Genomic DNA, 17,679 nt, shown 5'->3' on the forward strand with positions numbered 1-17,679 from the left:
GGTCAACAAGTGAAAGGTCAGCATCACATAAAATCGTCAATTTTCATCCAATTGATCTGAAATTTCAATTTACCATTTGAGTTTTGTCCTGAAATTTTCACCAAAGCTTTATTATGATAATACAGAGAAGGCAAATTAATAATTTGGTCAAAAGATCAACAAGTGAAAGGTCAGCATCACATAAAATCGTCAATTTTCATCCAATTGACCTGAAAGTTCAATTTACCTTTGAGTTTTGTCCTGAAATTTTCACCAAACCTTTATTATGATAATACAGAGAAGGCAAATTAATAATTTGGTCAAAAGGTCAAAAAGTGAAAGGTCAGCGTCACCTAAAATCGTCAATTTTCATCCAATTGATCTGCAATTTTAAGAATTTGCATATTGCGTCACTAAATTGGTTCACCAATAAAATGCAAGAAGTTTATTTTTATTTTTTTAGATCTAAAGCTCAAAGGTCAAGGCTGCATAAAATCATCCATTTTCATTTTGTATTTCTTTTTAAACCGACTTTATTATTTTGAGCATGCGGAAGAAGAAGACATTTTAATACAAATGGACAGGGATGGACTTTGCATTTTCAGATGCTTTCTAGTTGTCTTTGTGTCTCCTCTTTATCTTCGCCGTTCACTTCTTTCCTATAAACACGCACATTTCATTTGCAATATTTTATCTCTTCCTTTTCATCTTAGTTTATATGTAATAAAACCAAATGTTCTTTTTTATATCAATGTAAAATTATGTTCCAATATCTTTCTGATGTAGACAATAAACTTTATAAAAATGCACTCTTTTTGAACTTTATTTAAATGAACGCTTCTGACCAAAAAACAGCCCAAAATGATTCATGTATGAATTACCTTTCCCGATTGCAAGAATACAGTACAATTCTGCTTCACGATGCACAGTCACCCATGGTGACGAGGGACAGAGAGTGAGAGAGAGAGAGAGAGAGAGAGAGAGAGAGAGAGAGAGAGAGAGAGAGAGAGAGAGAGAGAGAGAGAGAGGAAGAGGAAGAGGAAGAGAGAAAGAGAGGGGATGGAAGTAGGGAAGGGGTGGGGTAAAAAGAGGAGGAAGGGGGGCAAGGGGGGGCGAGGGGGGAGGTGAGGGCATAGGGAACCGAGACTGGGGTGGAGAGAGGAGCAAGAGAGAACGAAAAGAAGAGGAAAAGCATGATTGCTTGTTCCATTCCACATTATTGCACTATGCAGGCCGCATCTTGTAGAATGCAAGCATGGCCTACATGTATACCTGTCAACTAGCTCACCCAATATGCCAGGCCTGTCGAGCATGGACCCACCAAATATACTCATTAGTGTGGCATTCAACCAGCCAGGCGATCCGCTGACAGGATTAACAAGGCGTGCGTTCTAAAACTTGTCACGCGCTTTTTGCTCAGCCTGCAATTCTGTAGCGACTTCTGCGATGACATAAACCCACCTCTTTGAACATTCTGGTTTCGGTAACCACTGGGAATCTTTGCTTGTGAGATATTCTGCATATTCATTTAATTCTCACACCATTGGTTTCTGGTCAAATTAGGCCGCAATTTATAACCATTACACCTAGCTGTGATACCTACAATCAGTTTTCTGCTGTGAACTGTGAGCTACACATTAATACCATTTAGGATAATGTTTACTTCTTGCACTCTTAATGTAGGTTATTGATTGTGTTTACAGATTCATTGTTCAAGTGAAACACAAATGGATGAGGAATATGACAACTGATGTGATCAACACCATCCACTCACCTCTTATTACCAGGTTGAGCATCTTTCTTCATGCTCGAAGCTTCAAGCGTGGTTCATGGTACTTTTTGGAATGGTTCTCCTGATAAATTGGTATGAATCTCTCGGCAATAAAACTGTCCCAGAAATACCAAAAAATAAATACTTTATTAAGCCTCCCCCTATAGGATAGAGGGAAGCGTATACCTGTTGTAGGGTTTGTTTCTGCAATTGGTATCCCCAGTTTTTTGTCCCCAGATTTTGCATCACTAATGGGAATAAGAAGTATGAGGGGTTCACATAATTTTTTTGACCTTGTCCTAATTTAAGGTCATGACCTAATTATAGACATTTATTAAGGCGGATTTATATTAAATTTACATCATACCCCTCCAAGTCAAAGGTCAAGCTTCATATAGCGGTCTGAAAAAAAAAAACGCATTTCTTTTTTGTCATCACTCAATTTTGCCATTGCGGAATCTCAAAGACTGCTTGGTTTTCCAAGAAGTTCTTGCGTCATAATAGTGTTCCTGCATTTAAGTTGTGCACCTGATATTTGATTTGTGTCCTTGACCTACTTCTTTCGGATTGTGACCCAATTGACGAAAATCAAAACTTGAATAATTTCCCTCCAATTTTTCATGATGTTAAGTTTTTCACAATGAATGTAGATGGGGACATACTTTCTTAACTTACACTCTATCCCTATATGTTTACGGTCAAGGTCATATGGTGATCCCAAAAGAATATGGCCATCATTGGCCTTCGGGTGCCGGCCGAGGCTAACCCTTGGCAATCTCTTTGTGATCGCAGATATCTAGTTATCAAGGTATTTTGGTAGTAAACATTTGTGACCCTAATGTGCAAATACAATTCCTTCTGTACTCTTTTTGATCATAACTCTACCACATCCACCTTATTATATGCACTTTGCGTAAAAAATGTTTTTTTTTCATACAGCATTGTCTTTCATCTTGCAAACTCGTTGAATTAACAGAAGTTTGTTGCGCTAGTCCACAAAACAGTAAAAGCATTTCCTTTATTATAAAAACTTGCTCGTTGATGAATTTTTTTTTTGTATACAAGATCGAGGCTCATGTAAGAGCTAACAGTAATCACACAAAAAAATCAAAAAGACACATAAAACATATAATAAGGGGAGCGGGAGACAATATGGGTGGAGAGGGGGAAGCACACAAGTACAACATTTTAGAGCAGGGACATCGGGAGATATGTGGGAGGAACAGGGCTTGGGCGGAGGAAGCGTGGGAAGGGGAGGGGTGGGGGGGGGGGCGGTGGGAGAAGTATAAAACACAAGGACACTGCAAGGACTTCCAGGAAAGAAGGTGATATTTCAAAAAAGTGGATCTGGGGTGAATTAGTGGGTGTAGAAAAGATCAAGGTTTTGGATGGGGGAAGATAAGTTTTAAATTACGAACCACAAGATTGTGAACAATCTGCAATTGTGGGCCCTGGAAATACTGATGCCATTAAAGATGTGTTAAATGTTTTGAAGGGTGTTTCTCAAAAGGAAAACTTTTTTTCAAATGTTCAAACAATTCCTATATTCTGAAAAAACCCTATTGAAATTGTAAGTGGCAAAAGACGTAGTTAACATGATTCTTTCATCATCATCTTCAAGTACCTTACGTTTGGCAGTGTTGGTGCTGCCGAAACAGGCTCTTGGCAAGAGTATACTCAACGGTTTGCCATTCATTGCCTTCCCAGCAACCAGTCAGGACAGTATTTTTTTTCGGGGTGCCGGCGATAAGTCGCCGACACATCACAAGGGATACGTGCAATCTTCTATATATATAAAACACAGTTTGTGTGTGTGTAATGTTACCGATAGACTCCTAAACGGAGAGGCTCACGTACTTGATTTGTGGCATAGACATGGCCATTGGGCCTTCACGGTGTAATTTGTGCGAGGCTTTTGTCCGAGTGAGCTTGAGTCGAGAGGGCGAATGTACGGGTTGGGAATGTACGGATCTCCCTTCCCCCGCCCGGCAACGCCGGTACTGGAGGGTGTAGAATAATAAATTGACTGCTGTTCTACTTCAGAAACTTCAGAAACTCGTTTTAGCAAAATCAATGTTTTATTCACTTTTGAGAGTTTTACTGTATTCTACTAAATGTACTAATTAGATATTAATGACGTTGTTCTGTCGGTCATGGCTGTAGCTCCTTCTGTAGGTCTTTTGTTGAACCTCGTTCAGTTGTTGACCAGTCTCCAGTTGGTTGATCAGGTCAACTGGTCTTCACGTTGTTCAGTCACTCTCCCAGTCCACTGCTTCTCCGTCACTCTCCCAGTTCTCTCTGCTCAGTCCACTCTGCTCAGTCCACTCTGCTCTCCAATCGCAACTTTCTCTTGGTTTTAAAGCCCCAAACTCCTTTGATGTTGCGGAGCATGCAGGGTGTCTCTGGTTCCCTTATCCAAAAACCTTATTTGGCTCTCGCTTGGCCAGCTAGTACTTATTTCTGTTCAAGAGGTCAAATGCTCTGACCTGCTGAGGAAGAATTTGCAGCCTGTGTGCAGTGCATAGCTGCATAGCAGTGAACTGAACATAGGCTATTTTGATAAACAGATGGCGGTCCAAGAGCGTTACACATTTTGTCTGAAATTAACTCTCCCGACCACCTGTTAACTCTAGTTCTATGCACTTTGCTCATTCGTAAAGTAAAACATATTCCTTTTACTTTGTAAAGTAAAACATATTCCACTTTAAACAAGATTACATTGAGATATATTCTAGCAATATTGTCAATATGAATATTTATTCCCTGACAATCCCCAGTTTTTTTCTTTTATGTTTATATTAACCATTAATCTAAACATTACCACATTAAATATTCAAACCACTAATCTGGTAATTCAATTTCCTAAGGCATACACCGTCATTCTGGAAGAATTTTGATCACAATACATTTCCTTGTTCATTGACTCTTTCTATGTTGATAATTCAATTCAACTCATTTGCATAAAGATCACAAAACATTTCACCTTCACCAAAACGCAATAATTTCAGTTCATCATTAAAATAATAAAGCATCTGCAACATTTGGCAAAATGTTTGCCTTTAATCAAATATTGACTTTCTTTGTTTGAAAAAAAAGGGGCGGATCACTTGTGTTTGAAATTTCAGCATAAAACATTTTTCTCCTGTTGTCTTCATCACACCTTCACTATTTGCGTAGGATTTTCCGCTGTTGTGATAGCTGGGCAGAGTCATAGACTGACCCTGCTCTCCATGCAGCATCCTTGCCACTCTTGCTGTGAGCCATAGTAGATTTGAACAAGGCCTCCATCCAGTTGTAGTCGACTTGCCTCCTCACTCATCGTGAGCATGGAGCAAGTGTTGATGTGATGTTGATTTGTCAACAAGATGTGGAGCAGGGATGCCGGATGCATCCGCAATGATGATGTTGGGACCATGGTACTCAGTTGTCCATGGTCCATACCAGGAGCACACAGCAGAATCGTGCACAGCTGTTGTGAAGGAAAAACGCAGTCGTTCGCTTGCAGCTCCATGCTGGCTCCCCGGAAGTTGGTGAAGTAATGACACACGTCACCGTATCCCGTAGACGTTGTAGGTAAAATGTCATCGTCCTGCAATTGCTGATGTGATGAATGTTCGAGGTATTCGAACAAAAGTAAGTGATCGTCCTTTTCCATATGTTGCAGTGTGACCCAGACAAATGGTCACTTAATTTTCCCTTGGTGAAGGTAAACATCCATCTTCCAAAGGAGTATTTCTTCATCATTCTTTGAGAAAGAGGGTGTATGCCAGGATTAACTTCATTTTCACAAATTTTCCTTTTTCAAACTTCTTCCCAGATGTCGTTATCACTCCATTTGGGATGTGATCTGGTCTTCCCTTTACTCAGCCACATTTATATCTGCTCTCCACACAGATTGAATCAGATGGGGTACATTGTAACATGAAATCACTATATTTTATAACAACTTCACACGAATAATATTCAAATCAGACATGTGTTTTTCACTATTAAACTTAGAATAGCATCCACAATTGCTTTCAGGTTCATATAATTCAAAAATTAAACTCATGCAGGTATTGTAACCCAACTTCAAAGAAAATAAATGCATTAATAATGAGTATATATGATTGAAATCACAAACAGGAATATCTAATTCCCAACAAATCTTGCAAACAAGCAAACTATGCATAATGTATTATTAGCATAGTCCTCCCCGCTTTTTGTTTTTCTTTAACAGTGTAACTTGTGGTGATATGAGTTCATCGATCTTGTAAAACGGACATAGTTCACAACAAGTTGTTATGCCCTTATTTTAACTCTACTGTATTCATTTTCAACATTACTTGATTCAATCGTTGAATCTCAGTATTCATGTCGCCATAGAAGTCTTCCTCTTTTGTGGTTCCACATTCATTTCCTCATTTGTTGCTTTGTTTATTTCCTCTTTTGTGGCTGCTTGCACTATCATAGTGTTGTTTGTTATCTTATTCAAACCCACCGTCACTAAGGTTTTCAAGCAAGCCACTACTAAAACTATTGCCAATATAACCACTAATCGAATAAACAAATATTGGAGTATCTCAGCTGCTACTCCTCGTATTTGTTCATACCTATAACATAATTATATGTCAATGACATTCAACATTATATACCAAACTAACAACTTCTTAAAATGTTGGATTTTCGAAGCTGTTCCACGATCTTCACGCACGCTCGAAGCTAAGTCATTGTCACATTTGTATTCTTGTCTAAACTGTTTATCTTACGTGTGTGTACCTTTTAAGTGTCCCTCGGTAGTTTTATCGGGGTTAATCTTTCATACCTGTAAAAAATAGTCGAGTATCTCGTGCCACGCGCGGCCACGCGGCCTAGTTGTTGAAGCTTCCGACCTGGAGGCTTGGTTTCTCTCCGGGCATCCAAAGTGGTTATTTTTTCATTCGTGTGTTTGTCAAATTTCAACTCGTTACTTTATCGTCCATGCTTTATTGTTTGTTTATAGTTAGTTTTGGTTTGAATTTCCTGTAACTCGTAATTAATTAATCCTGTTCTGCGCCTCGTGTGCGGCCTTGTACCCCAGTCGGTGTTTGTTAACTTAAGTCCCCTACATTGTGTTTTGCTTGGCTCTCAGTTTTTCCCTTCTACACCGAACGTAATACTCTCTGTCTAACGTTTTAAATCCCCACCCCACCCCTCCCCCCCCCCAAAAAAACAAACAAACAAAACAAAAAAACATTTATTTTTCCTTTCTCCACGTGTGCCATTGTCTCATCCTGTACTTTCTGTCCAGGTGTATCGCGGTGCTTTTCGCCCCGCCCCCATTATCTCCTTGCCATCCACCTTTTGCCCTGTTCACCTGACTCATGGTGGTCCCTCTCGGCCCTCCCCCCGTTGGTATTTTGTGCATATAAGATTGCTCACGGTTCTGTTTAAATATTATTTTAAATATGTTTAACCTTTCCCCTTCAGTGGTTTATTCAGTGGTATATTACAACACGCTGTTTTTCTTCCTATTTAAAAGGCTTTTCTCAATTTCCTCTCCAACTCATTCCACGTCAAAAAAAAGAAATTCAATATCTTATACGTCTCCCTCACTACATGGTCTAAATTCACATTCATTCCATCCCTCCTCCATCGTTCTGAATCGGATTGCTAACTTGAAAATCACAACAAACCCAATTTGTTATCAATGTTCGTCTTTCATTAATCATCCACTTTCTAAACTCCCCTCTTGCCCCTCCCCTCCAAATCCCCCCCCTTGCACGTACACTCCTAAACTCCCCCCTTTCCCCTCCACTCTTAAACTCCCCCCTTGCCCCTCCACTCCTGAACTCCCCCCCTGCCCTTCCCCTCATAAACTCCTCCCTTGCCCCTCCCCTCCAAATCCCCCCCCTTGCCCCTACACTCCTAAACTCCCCCCTTGCCCCTCCACTACTAGACTCCCCTTTGCCCCTCCCCTCCTAAACTCCCCCCTTGCCCCTCCCTTCCTAAACTCCCGCCTCACTCCTCCCCTTCAAAACTCCCCCCCAACTCCTCCCATTCAAATCTCCCCCCATACCATTCCTCTCAAATTCTCCCTACTCCCCCCTCCTCAAAGTTTCCTCCTCCCCACCTTGTCTCCCTTCTATCTCATGCCTCCACCCCCCCCAACCTTCTACTGTCCCATGCCCCCCCTCAAACAACCCCTCACTCTGCCTCATCCCTTCACCACCAAACCTTTCATCCTCCTCATCCTTCCTTTTCTTGGAACTCTTCTGTAATCTCTGACACACTATCAACTGCTCTCCCTACCTCCCCCTCTCATCCTTCATCTTACCCTACTCCTCCCCTCCCCTGTCCTGTACCCGATGCTCCCCCTCTCTCTTCTTTAACGGTATGGACCTCAAACATCCGGGGCCTTCGCTCAAACCTGACTGATCTCTCCATACAGGTTGCTTCTGACAATCCAGACTTGATCTGCTTAACAGAGACTTTCCTCCTTCAAGATGTCTCTGATTCCTCAATATCTCTTCCTGGTTACTCCCTCTTCCGGTATGATAGACCTGAGCCTCGTCCTGGTGGTGGGGTGGCTATCTTTATCAAAAACTCTCTTCCTCATTCTCCTTGCACTGCCCTCTCTCCTCCTCACCCCCAGGAGTACCTCTGGCTACGGCTTCCTCTCCGCTCCCACCTTTTGTTCATATGTGTTCTGTACCGTCCCCCAAACAGTGATGACTCAATTTACATTTCACTCTCTGACAACATGGACCAACTTCTATCCACTCATCCCAACTCTCTCTTCCTCATATGTGGTGACTTCAACTCTCATCATGCCACCTGGTTGGGTGTGGGTTCCTCTCTCACCAGTCATGGCACCTCAGCAAAGGACTTCTGTGACTCACTGGGATTGACACAATCTGTCAATTTCCTGATCCGGATCTCAGCCAATGGAGTTTCTTCTCTTCTAGACTTGATTATGACAAACTTCCCTGCTAATGTCTGCTGCTCTTCTTCTGCTCCAATCGGTTCTTCTGATCATGTGCTTGTCAAAGTGGACATCTCTCTGGCCATTCTCAGAGAGCCTCCTCAGCGTCGACGAGTCTGGCATTTCACTCAGGCCGACTGGGACGGGCTTCAAGCAGCCATCAATCGTCTGGATTGGTCTCCCATCTCCACTGCCTCTGACATCAATTCTTCCTGGGAATTCTTCCAAAGCAAACTGATCTCTCTCATGCACAGATTTATCCCATCTCGTCTTCAGTTCTTACCCTTCCTCCCATCCATGGTACACCGAATCTTGTGGTGAAGCAGTTGCCCTGAAACAACTTGCCTTTGCCTCTTGGAAGGCTAATCCAACTGAAGGCAATCTCAGTTCCTTCCACCAAGCTCGGAACAAGTGTGTGTCTACCCTCAGGAGTGCCAGGAAGCACTATCTCTCCTCACTCAAGAACGAACTCTCAAACCTGTCTCCTTCCTCCAAATCCTGGTGGCATCTGGTCAAATCCGTTTCTGGTGTTTGTTCCCCCTCCATCCCCTCCCTTACCTCAAATGGCCACACAGTTGACATCGCACGTGACAAAGCCGAATGCCTCAACTCTGTGTTTGCCTCAAAATCTTTAGTCCCAAACCCATCTCTCTCTGTTCCCACCTTTCCCAGTCGAACCCAACTGCTCCTGGACTCTGTGTCCTTCTCTCCTGACAAGGTGGAGGAGTTTTTGTCTAACCTCGACTCTGATTCTGCAACTGGACCAGACGGCATCAGCCCACGGGTCCTAAAATCCTGCTCTGCCACTCTATCTCGCCCTCTCTCTGTTCTTTTCACCCTATCTTTTGCTCAAGGTCATCTGCCAGCATCCTGGAAATCAGCAAACATTACCGCTTTACACAAAAAAGGTGCAAAAACAGATCCTTTTAACTACAGACCAATCAGCCTGCTCCCAATTATCAGCAAAGTCATGGAATCCATCATTGCTTCGGATATGAAATCTTTCCTCTTCTCCAATGGCTTGATCTCTGATCATCAATTTGGATTCAGACCAGGTCACTCTACTCTGGACATGCTGCTTCTCCTGTCTCAACAATGGATGGAGGTCCTCAATGCCAAACAGGAAATTAGAGCTGTCTCCCTCGACATATCACGTGCCTTCGATACGGTCTGGCACCCAGCTCTGCTCACCAAACTCTACTCCTATGGTATCCATGGAAAGCTCCATGCATGGCTTGCGGACTTCCTCTCTGGTCGTAGTCAACGTGTGGCCCTGAACGGATTTCTCTCATCTCCCCTTCCTGTTCAGGCTGGAGTTCCCCAAGGCAGTGTGCTGGGCCCTGTGCTTTTTCTGGTCTTTATCAATGATCTCTCCGACTCTCTGGAAAATCCTCTCTATCTCTTTGCTGATGACTCCACTCTCTGCCGCTCCATGCCTCTTCCCTCAGATCGGCAGTCTGCAGCCTCCTCACTCTCTGAAGACCTGGACAAAATCACAGACTGGTCAAACAAGTGGAACATGTCTTTCAATCCTGACAAATCTCACACTCTTACTATGTCTCTCCGAAAAGATCGACTGGACAACCCTCCCATCTACTTTCTCAACAATCCTCTCCAAGAAGTTCTGTCGCTCAAGCTTTTGGGTCTCACTATCTGCCATGATCTTTCTTGGGAAAACCACATTTCCAAGCTGGCCTGCTAAGCCAGTCGCCGACTGGGCATCCTCCGTCGTGCGAAGTCCTTCCTAGGCACACCTGAGCTCCTCACCACATACAAGGCTTTCATCCGCAGCTCAATGGAATACTGTTCTCCCCTATGGGCTGGTGCTCCTGCCTCACACCTAGCTCGGCTTCACGCTGTTGAAAGCAAAGCTTTCAGAATCATTGGAATCTCCCGCGATGAAGCTATCTCTGAGGGCCTTTCACTCACTCACCGCAGGCAGGTAGGTGGTCTTTCTGTCTTCTACCGACTCCTCTCCGGCTTTGCTCCCCCAGCTCTCTCTGTGCTCTGTCCCCCAAATATTCCTACAGGTCGCACAAGATCTGCCAGCAAGCCTCTGATGGTTAAACTGCCAAAATCTCGACTCTCTGCTCACCTTCACTCCTTCATTCCTCTTTTCTCCCGCCTCTGGAACAAACTCCCACACTCCCTTCAATCCCACTCCTCCCTCCAGGTCTTTAAAACAGCTGTTCACCACCATCTCTTATCTTCCCCCATCCAAAACCTTGATCTTTTCTACCCCCGCTAATTCACCCCAGATCCACCTTGTTTGAAATTCCAACTTCTTTCCTGGAAGTCCTGGCAGTGTCCATATGTTTTATACCTCTCCCACCGCCCCCTTCCCATGCCCCCCCCCCCAAAGCCCTCGCCCTCTCTCAGATCTCTCGATGTCTCCATGTCTCTCGGTCCCTGCTCTCAAATGTTGTGTTTGTGTCCTTCCCCCTCTCTCCCCATCTTGTCTACCACTCCCGATGTTATATGTTTTATGTGTCGGTTTGTCTTTCTGTGTGATTAATGTTCGCTCTTTCACGAGCCTCGATCTTGTATACAAAAAAAAAAAAAAAAAAAAAAAAAAATGTGACTAAAGAAAAATCCCTTAATATATAACATAAATCTGATTATTTGCCTTATCCTGATGCCCCTATCTCCCGGGGTCCATATTTGTTTCTATTGTTATCAACTTCCTATGATCTGTGAATTCGTTCCAAAATACCACAACCATAGGTTTTAACAAAGCTCTACCATACTATTTCCAAGTTGAACTCAAAATACTAGTAAAACAATCAATTCAAAGAATTAACTTCAAAGGGTCAGCAAATTCATTCTATAACCAGATCGAATTCTCCCTTCCAATAGTTTGCCTTGACACATGTCATATTATAACACTTTAATAAACCTTCAGAAATGTTTCCCATCGCAACAACTTCCCTTTTACAAATAGCCATGTGTAAATTACGTATTGAACGACAATTTTCTCTCAATGTGTTTGGCCTAAATGGTCGCAAAAGTGGCTGCCAACATGCAGTACCTTTTTTATCTACCAAGTAAGTGCTCGTCGACATAAGACCTCTACCAAAATGTTGTTTGTAAAAACAAATCTGGGATTTCTAATTACATGGATGCACACTCTCAGGACATTGCAGGCTGCTGTTACCAATCCATTACGATAAAATAATTTCTTTACCCACAATCAAATAAGTAACACAAATTGAGGATATTATCCCTATCACATTCATTTATAGATTCATTTGGTTCTAATTCTCTCTTTTCCCACTGCCATAAGGAAGAACAGTAGCTCTTATAAGTCTTTGTAATATCTCATTAAATTTACCCAGCATTGAAGAATTTATTTACTATCCATTTCCCTTCTGTTTACCAGTAACTTTGTTTAAACTGCATAACTTAATTTGATAAATCCCATGTGTACAGCTACCACTTATTGAAACCCCTACTATTGTAGAAAATATCCAAATAAGTGGTTGTATGCTCCCTTAAAAGTTGTTCCTCCATTTCTATGCAACTTAGTGAATACTACTAACACCAGTATGCCAATATAGGTGTGGCAGATTAACAAAATATGTTGCAGGTACACGTAACATCGTGTTCTGAGTGTAAAAACCCATAAAAAACAAAAAAAACATCTGAGTGTAAAAAAACATAACAGCGCGTTCACGTCTGCCCCTTGGTTTTAAGATTCAGGTTTTAAGGTTTTAAGATTCAGGTTTTAAGGTTTTAAGATTTTAAGTTTTAAGATTTAAGATTCACAATGCATTTCGTTTTAAAACTCACAATAGTTCAATTGAACAAAATTGTCTTTACTATCTGCCCATATCATCTATGTCTAAGACACATCTATACATACAGCACAATTTATATGCTGATAAAGGTCAAGTTTATATATGTAAAAATCCATGAGCAGAGTACTCTGGAAAGTCAGTGTAAGACCACTTCCAAATTTGGCTAATTTTGTACTCATTTTGTTTATGAAGCTCCTATCCATAAATAGCTGTTATTTCTCATATAAATTCTATCAAAAATGGAATCCCAAAATTACTCACAATTTTACTATTAATTAATGGCTGCTCATAACCTAGCACATCAAATCTGTATATTCCATCGCCCTTGACAAAAGAGATAATGTTCATAATCAAATTACATTCCTATTTTATTTTACGAATTTTCTGGATATTCTTGTAAGTTTGACACTGGAAATTGACACTGGATTGACACTGGAAGAATTTTCTGGATATTCTTGTAAGATTAACACACAAAACAAAAAAACCATTGACCCACAAACATACACAAACCCAAGCATTATGTATATTTGTTTGCATTTGAACCATCATTAACAGATCAAGATGGGTGTCAATTTCATTTCAATTTCGTAAAATTTATCCTTTAATTTTAGAAACGCTAATACACAAATAGACAAAAAGTTTATTTTTAGAAAACCCCTATAATGTCACATTGAAATTACCCTTTTTGGCCCCACAATAATTTATCCAAATTTTACAACACCTCTATTTACATGTCAGTCGACCACTGACCTATCAGCATGCAAAAGAATAGTCCAAAATGCCCACCTGATGATCATGTGACGCTTGTCACTTGGTTTCCAAAAAATTTTGCAAAGCAATGTTCCACACTTTGGTAATTGTTTTGTTGTAAAAAATTGTTTTGCCCAAAATACTCCCTAAAACGACATTTATAATTGGCAAATATGAGGCTTCCAGAATGAACTCTAATTCTGGATCTTTTAATTCATGTTCCAAAAAAAATCAAATTTTGGCATTTAATCAATTAATTATTAATTCGCTAATAAGCAAAAGTAAAATTCATTCTTGCTCCGAAATTTTTTTGAGACAAGAAGCATCAACAGTTATTCATGTTGGATGTTGGTCTGATGATTTAATCTGCTGAGGCCTGTCGTCATTTGGGATCTGCAGCAATGAAGGCCTAATCGTTATCTGAGGTACCTGTAAGCACTGGTACCCTTAATCTTGGTTCTCCCTTGTGAAATCGTGTTTTGTTGACGTACGGACATCTTCTTTTCCAATGTCCAATATTTCCACAATTAAAACATCGATGTCTGTCATTGGCTGATCTGTTCACCTATTCACTTGTATTTCTAGGCTGCATCTCTTGGTTTCTGGGTTGCCACTCCACTCTCTGGTTATCTCCTACTGCATTGTTGCGTTGTTGCCCAGAAAACCTATTGCGTTGATTCGTAGTCATCAGGGCTTGAGTATGTAGTTGCATCAATTTCTGTTCAAGAGGTCAAATGCTCTGACCTGCTCAGGGAGAATTTGCAGCCTGTGTGCAGTGAACTGAACATAGGCTATTTTGATAAACAGATGGCGGTCCAAGAGCGTTACACATTTTGTCTGAAATTAACTCTCCCGACCACCTGTTAACTCTAGTTCTATGCTCTTTGCTCATTCGTAAAGTAAAACATATTCCTTTTACTTTGTAAAGTAAAACATAAATCCACTTTAAACAAGATTACATTGAGATATATTCTAGCAATATTGTCAATATGAATATTTATTCCCTGACATTGTCAGTACGAATGTACGAATGGGCGAATGTACGGGTTGGGAATGTACGGGTCTCCCTTCCCCCGCCCGGCAACGCCGGTACTGGAGGGCGTCACAGGATCGGTGAGTCTCCAAAACCGCTTCGTGCTGTTGCGAAGATTCAGGACGATGTCGCGATTGTTGTGCTGCTCTCCGACCATGAGAACTGCAACGTCATTGTTGACTGGCCCTCCCCCCTCTGTCCTCCCCTCCCCCTCCCTTCCCCCTCCACCCTACCCCCTCCCCTTCCCTTTCCCCCCTCCCTTTTCCCCCTCCCCCTCCCTTTTCCCCCTCCCCCCTCCCCTCCCCCTCCCCTTCCCCCCTCCCCCTCCCCTCCCCCCCACCCCTCTCCTCTCCCATCCCTCCCCCTCCCCCCCTCTTTTCCCCTCCCCCCTCCCTCCCCCTCCCCCCTCACGTTTATACACGGAATGCCGGGTACTTCCCCCCCCCTCTTCTCCCCTCCCCCCTCTCCTCCCCTCCCCCCCGTTCCCCTACCCTCATCTTCCCCCTCCCCTCCCCTCCCCCACCCGGCAATGCCGGGTACTTCTGCTAGTGTTCTTTAAAACAGAACCTCCGATTTGACCTCCTTCAAATGGACGGCACACACTGATGCATGGGTGACAATGTATTGCTCGGTTGAGATTCGAATCCACGCCAGACAGCAAAGGAGATTGCGCACATCTCTACGCTATCGTTATAAAGCGCATATCTCTACGCTATCATACCAGTCTCAATATTCTTTTAAACTATATAAATATTTTCAAGTGTTTGTATGTTATTCTCTCATGGCTGAACTGTAACACCTAGAGGCTCCAAATTTTGGTTGTCGGAACGTCGGAATCTGGGCAAGGTTTTAAGCTACTCCCTCACATCCATCCCCCTTTCAAGAAAATTATCTGTATGTATGTTTGTGTAATTCTGAAAAAGAATCTAAGAAAAACGGCTGATCCAATCTCCACCAGATTTTGCATATTTGCTGGGGGTTCCAAGGTTCAGTTCATGGGCACAAACAATCCCGACGAAAGGAAAAAGAAAACGATGTAGTGTTTCTGGCACATCCTGTGCATTCAAAACATTGAAATGTTACAAATAATTTCGATTGTGCGTTTTTTTGTGTTTGTTTGTTATTCTTTCATGGCCACCAAAATCACCCAGGTTTGGTTTCAGAATTGGTTTTCAGGTTTTCAGGGTCAAACAATCCTGGTTTGGTTTCAAAACCACCGCCAGGCAAAGGTAGCCCTGCCAGGCAGTGCCGAGAACCCCTACACTCCACCCTCGCCACTCCTTCCCTCCCCCTCCCCCCCCTCAAAGGGAGCACCAGGTAGCTCTGCTGCAGCTATATATTCTATAAATCTCAGTGACATACTTGCTTTGTATACAACATCTACCCTCATGGGAGAGAGCCCAGAGGCTAAAAAGTTACCATAGTGGCAATGGAGCAGTGAGACCACTGTTGTATAGAAGAAGCAAGGGAATGAGCTAAAAAAAGAAGAGAGAGGAGGGGAAGAAACAAAGTAACCTGCAATAACAGAGTTGATTTGGGTAGAACAATCAGGTGCTACCTGCGCTGTCTGAAGGGAAGTGGGAGGTGAGTAGAAGGGGGTGGGGGGGGGGGGGCGGGGGATTGGGAAGGGGGAGGATAACGGGTACTGCCGGCTGGGTGGACAGTTGTTACATTGCGGACATGGAGGACATTATTACAACAGCTGCACGGACATGGAACGATAATGAACTGGTCTCACGATAACGCACTGGTCTCACGATAACGCACTGGTCTCACAATAACGAACTGGTCTCACGATAACGAACTGGTCTCACGATAACGAACTGGTCTCACGGTAACGAACTGGTCTCACGGTAACGAACTGGTCTCACGGTAACGAACTGGTCTCACGATAACGAACTGGTCTGACGGTAACGAACTGGTCTCACGGTAACGAACTGGTCTCACGGTAACGAACTGGTCTCACGGTAACGAACTGGTCTCACGGTAACGAACTGGTCTCACGGTAACGACTGGTCTCACGGTAATGAACTGGTCTCATGGTAACGAACCGGTCTCACGGAAATTAACTGGTGTCACGATAACGAACTGGTCTCACAGTAACGAACCGGTCTCACGGTAACGAACAGGTCTCATGGTAATGAACTGGTCTCACGGTAACCAACAGGTCTCACGATGACGAACTGGTCTCACGATAACGAACTGGTCTCACGATAACGAACTGGTCTCACGATAACGAACTGGTCTCACGGTAATGAGCTGGTCTCATGGTAACGAACAGGTCTCATGGTAACAAACTGGTCTCACGGTAACCAACAGGTCTCACGATGACGAACTGGTCTCACGGTAATGAACTGGTCTCACAATAACGAACTGGTCTCACGGTAACGAACTGGTCTCACGGTAACAAACTGGTCTCACGGTAACGAACTGGTCTCATGGTAATTAACTGGTCTCATGATAACCAACTGGTCTCACAATAACGAACTGGTCTCACGGTAACGAACTGGTCTCACGGTAACGAACTGGTCTCACAATAACAAACTGGTCTCAGTAACGAACTGGTCTCACGATAACGAACTGGTCTCACTGTAACGAACTGGTCTCACAATAACGAACTGGTCTCATGGTAACGAACTGGTCTCACGGTAACGAACTGGTCTCACAATAACAAACTGGTCTCACGGTAACGAACTGGTCTCACGATAACGAACTGGTCTCACGGTAACGAACTGGTCTCACGGTAACGAACTGGTCTCACGGTAACGAACTGGTCTCACGATGATTGACTGGTCTCACGGTAACAAACTGGTCATATATTGACAAACAAAGTGGTATACATAACAAAACAAACTGGCATACATACATACATATACATACATATACATACATACATACACACACGTGAAAAAGTAAATACACTTCATGTAAAGTTTTGACTTTTTCAACATATTTCAACACACAGCTATTTGATCTTCATTTCAACAATATTGATAGATAAAGGTGATATAACATAACAAATATCATGAAACATTTACATTTTGTAGTCCATTGTATAATTTAAATAAACATAAATGCAAATTTCGCATGTGGAAAAAGTAAGTACACCCTTGGCTCTAATAGGTGGAGTCAGCGACTTGCACAGTGACTGGCACCCTGATCCAAAAGGGCTACCACAGCATTTTGCAGCGCCATGCAATACCCTCTGGTATACGCCTAGTTGGTCAGGGGTTCATCCTACAGCAAGATAATGACTCTAAACACACCTCCAGGCTATGTCAAAACTACCTTCGAGGAAAAGAACAAGACGGTAGGCTTCAAGTCATGGAATGGCCCTCTCAGTCTCCAGACTTAAACCCCATCGAGCTGGTTTGGGATGAACTGGACAGAAGGGTGAAAGCAAAGC

The 17,679-nt window shown here is 42.7% G+C and overlaps 1 protein-coding gene and 1 long non-coding RNA gene across 2 annotated transcripts in view; one reads left to right on the forward strand and one right to left on the reverse strand.

The window, feature by feature from the left end:
• Positions 1–17,679, reverse strand: part of ABHD6 (abhydrolase domain containing 6, acylglycerol lipase) — a 299,394-nt gene that overhangs the window by 210,863 nt on the left and 70,852 nt on the right. The gene's annotated exons all lie outside the window — the stretch shown is intronic.
• LOC137426066 (uncharacterized) overlaps positions 1–17,679 on the forward strand; it is a 58,926-nt gene that overhangs the window by 34,807 nt on the left and 6,440 nt on the right. Inside the window, exon 2 of the long non-coding RNA XR_010984179.2 lies at positions 1,683–1,766. This is a non-coding gene — a long non-coding RNA (uncharacterized LOC137426066). The remainder of the gene's footprint in view (positions 1–1,682; positions 1,767–17,679) is intronic.

The sequence above is a fragment of the Myxine glutinosa genome, chromosome 4 (assembly GCF_964187855.1).
Source record: "Myxine glutinosa chromosome 4, kmMyxGlut1.1, whole genome shotgun sequence".
Taxonomy (NCBI): domain Eukaryota; kingdom Metazoa; phylum Chordata; class Myxini; order Myxiniformes; family Myxinidae; genus Myxine; species Myxine glutinosa.